General features: G+C 47.9%; 1 non-coding gene across 1 annotated transcript; it reads left to right on the forward strand.

The window, feature by feature from the left end:
• The first annotated feature begins 2074 nt into the window (after nucleotides 1-2074).
• On the forward strand, nucleotides 2075-2146 carry TRNAA-CGC (transfer RNA alanine (anticodon CGC)). The gene has a single exon. It is a non-coding gene; the product is annotated as a tRNA-Ala (tRNA).
• The last annotated feature ends 2451 nt before the right edge of the window (nucleotides 2147-4597 follow it).

Here is a 4597-nt window from a genome sequence, read left to right on the forward strand (position 1 = left end):
TTTCGTTCACCCCTCCGTTCCTCCATCCTTCTCTATCCCCCACCCTTTCTTCTTTCCTCTACCCTTCCTTCATTTTCTCCATTCTTCCTTCTTTCCTCCGCTCATACTTCTTTCCTCCTCCCTTCCTTCTTTCCTCCACCAGACGTCCGACGGATGCAGTATTGTTCTCTCCTTCCGCCTCCTCTAACAAGGATGTCCTCTTCCTCCCTCTCTTCCCCTCCTCCCGCCCCTCCTTCCTCCCTCCAGCTTCCTTCCTGCCACCTCCTTCGCCTCTCCTCCCTTCTTCCCTTCTTCCTCCAGACTCCCTTTCCTCCCTTCCTTCCTCCATCACCCCTCCCCCTACCTGCCGCCACCTGCTGTGTGATTTGGACGCGTTTAGTTCATTCAATGTGAGTGAATTTGAGTACGTTTGGGTAGTGTTGTTATGATCGTCCTCATGACAACAGCTCCTTACAGCGAAAACAGTCTGTCTTTCGGTCGTGTTCTTAGTGGCGTGGGAGGCTTCGTAGCACCTCTTGCTTAGCGATTAATTTTGTATATTGCACATTAACATTCCTTCACCTGCTGTTTACCGTATATCGTTTTAAATCAACATGTTTTGCATCAGTAACATAGGAGAGTGGATACGGAAATCTGTTTGTATATGTCAACCTATAGTCAGACGCCCTAATCTCGATGGAGGTGGCCACAAATATATCGCCCCGTTCACCCTGTCCTCCGCCAAAAAGCTGCCCTTTCTTCCGCGCATACCACCCTCTCTTGTTATCTCCAGTCTATCCCATTATCTCATCGTCGGTCTCCTCCTCCCCTTGCCCTTCACCACCTCACTCATGTACACTCCTAGTCAGTCACTTATTCTCCATTCTCTGAACATTACTCGTATGTGCTGAATAAATCGCTAATGAAGAGGTTTTACGACATCTCCAAATCCACCAAGAATACGACTCGAGATGCCGGTGACGAGTGGGTTAAAGGTGAAGGTGTGAACTTTGAAACTCCTATTATTTTCTCTTAGTAATATCGTCTGACCTGATACTAGACTTGTTCTGATCATGTATGGGTTAAAGGTAATGCTATGAACTCGGGCTGTTGTGACTTATGTCTCTAATCTGGTCGGTTCAGGAAGCTCCCTAATACCTCTTCCCTAGCGATTTATTTTGGATGTCGGTGGTTAATATTCTTTTTGTACGTTATTTATGCAGATGTTGATGATGATAGAAGGATTTATTAACACACACACACACACACACACACACACACACACACACACACACACACACACACACAAAAGGTCAGTAACATACAATAAACAAAACAAATCCCGTAAGAAAAGGTGTTGGGGAGCTTCCTGACCCAACGAGAATACGGGCCTTACGCAGCTGAAGAAAATCGTCTGAACAAAGCTGTAATTCATTAGGCCTGCTAGACAAGGTGCTATCTTGAGAGGGTTAACGTGACAGTATTAATCTCAGGCTCCTATGACCTACCCTGGACTGAATAAAACCGGCTAGCGTTAGCTGTGATATAATACTAGAACTGGTGCGATCATAAAAATGCTAGCTAATGGTGGCATCGACTTTGCCAACCTTCGAGCTCCTAGGACTTACTCAGCTGAGCAAAATCGTCTGGCAGTAGTTAGAACAGAGTGCTAGATTTGGCACCATCATAAAGTTAGCTAATGGTGATAGGTTTGTGTGACTTACTGTCAGGTTAAAAGCGTCTGGCGTTGACTCATAGAATACTCGAGTTGGCATCATCACGAGGTTAATTAATCGTGACAGTATGATCACCTAAACTCCTGTGTCTCAGTTGAATGAAATTGTTTGGCGTTAGCTGTGTGAGAATAGTTGTTGTCCTGACCATGAGTTTAAATGTTGCAAGTAACATGCAGCTATCTAGGACTCAGCTCTAATGGCGACAGTATGAACTCTCAGGATCCTGTGACTTACTCTCAGTTTACTAACCTCGTCTGGCGTCGATTGTAAAAGAATACTTGAGAAAAAATCGCTCTGTAGGAGACTGGAAACCGTACGTGAGCGGATATTGACCCTACCAAAGCGCCATGTCTTTCAGTGGGGGTGTAACTCAGAGGTAGAGTGCTCGCTTCGCATGTGAGAAGTCCCGGGTTCAATCCCCGGCACCTCCAGTTAGTTTTATTTTTTGTGTGTGATCTGACTTTTTCACTAACTTTCGTAATGATTTTTTGAAAGTTTATCGTGTGGGGTAGTTGTTTTTTGGCTTTGGGTTGTGGAGAAATGAATGGGGAAAGATCTGGGATGGACCTGTGTGGGAGGTCGTCACTGCGCATGCGTTAATGATTCCCGGGCTGCTTCACCCTGTCCCCCCTCCCTGCCTGCCTTCTTCCCTCCCCTGAACGTACTGTCTCCCCCCCTCCCCCCGGACTGTCTCCCGTCTTTCTCCCTCAGTACTCTCTTACGGTGTTGCTCCTTGCCACTTCTCTCTGTGCCTCCCTCCTTCACCAGTGTTCTCTCCTGTTTCCTTCTCTCCCATACCACCTCCTTCCTTGCTTTACCCCCAGTGTTTCTTACCTCTCCCTGCCTCCCTTCCTTCCTTCGTCCCTTACCACCTATTCTCTCGTCTTGCCTCCCTCACCAGCACTATCTGCCTGTTTTCTTCCCACCCTTAACATTATCTGTCCCTGTCTTCCTCCCTCGTCACTCAGGTATTCTCTCCCTGCTTCCTTCTCTCTCTCACCCACTTCAGTACTCTTCTTGTTTCCTCCCCTCCCTGACCTCGTCCCTCCCTCCCTCCCACACCTCGTCCCCATTCCTGACCTACCATAACCACGTTCTTGCTGCCTCTAGCACCTTCTCCCTTATTCCCCCCCCCCTCCACCAGTAGGCTACTTGCGACCCTCCCCACCAGTACCCCCCCACCAATACCTCCCCCCCGACCAGTACCTGCCTCCTCCCCCACGAGTACCTGCTTCCTAACCTATCAGTACATGCCTTCTCCCCCATCAATACCTTCCTCCCCACACCACCACCACCTTTCTTCCCCGCACACCACGACTACCTTACCCCCACACACCACCACCACCACCCCCACACACCACCACCACCACCCCCACACACCACCACCACCCCCCCAACACACCACCACCACCCCAACACACCACCACCACCCCAACACACCACCACCACCACCATCACAACCACCCACAACCACCTTACCCCCCACACACCACCACCACAACCACCTTACCCCCCCACACACCACCACCACAACCACCTTACTCCCACACACCACAACCACTTACTCTCACACACCACTACCACCTCCCCCCCCACACACCACCACCACCTTCCCCTCCACACACCACCACCTTCTTCCCCCCTCCCAACATCATCACCAGTACATGCCTCTCCCTTAAACACACACACACACACACACACACACACACACACACAGGGTTATAATTTCGGAGGCAGCTGAACCTTCCATAGAACCCTTTTTTTTAAGGAATTTTACTCTTTCCTATGAACCGTCCTGAGATTTGCTTGTTAAGGTGTCGATGTACTGACCTATCGACTGAACGCGGTCATTGAGGCTGGAAGTTTTATTTTTTTCTGCTGAGTCCTAATGTCCCTCTTGAACACGACTGAACAGCTGATTTTACCTTCAGGTCCCTAATGGTATTGCTGGTGGGGTACTTTTTCCTCTGTATAGAAGTTCCATTACGCTAACTTGGCGGAGCTTTTCCTCCTTTTGCAGCCTGTTTCCCATAGCCCAGTGGTTGAATAAGACACATCCTTTCGATAGCGCTTCTTCGTGACTAGTGTCATATTCAAGTGTCTCTTGTTACAACTCAGTGTTATAATACTACGGTTTGCATCCTTCCTATAACACTGCGTGGCCAGCATCTTACTCCATTGTCACTTGTTACGGCTAAGGCAGAATGAGAACAACACTACCGCGGCTTTACATCCTGCCCATGAGGGAGAGAGAGAGAGAGAGAGAGAGAGAGAGAGAGAGAGAGAGAGAAATTGTAGCTAATTTTACTATGATCAGGCGAGGGGGGCGCCACCCCTGAAAGAGCCAATAGGAGAGTGATCTCTGAAGCGAGGCAAGGGGAAGATGGAGGCAGTGGCACCACCCTACCGTCACCTTTTCTCCACCCCTCCTCCACACGCCCCCATCCCACTTTATATATATATATATATATATATATATATATATATATATATATATATATATATATATATATATATCGCATCATACCCATTCACATATACTCACCCGTGCAATACCTCCCTAACAGAGACTTTCATCATCATCGTCGTTATTATTGTATTGGTCGTCATCTTATCAAGCCTCATCATACCATTGTTTCAATTATTATCTTAAAACCTTGTTGTCATCACTGCCATTGTTCACATCAGCAACAGATTTTATCATCATCGTCTGTATTATCCATTTCATTATTATTGTATGATGATGATGATGCATCATTCAGTTCCCCATAACTCCTTTCAGTTCCATATATTGACGAGGGGTAGGGCATTGTGTGACTACCCCACTATCCCCCTCCCCTTTCACTGTCCACCCACCCACGTCATTGGTTCACTATAGCCCG

The sequence above is a fragment of the Coenobita brevimanus genome, chromosome 55 (assembly GCF_032717465.1).
Source record: "Coenobita brevimanus isolate Jiangsu-jjx chromosome 55, ASM3271746v2, whole genome shotgun sequence".
Lineage (NCBI taxonomy): Eukaryota > Metazoa > Arthropoda > Malacostraca > Decapoda > Coenobitidae > Coenobita > Coenobita brevimanus.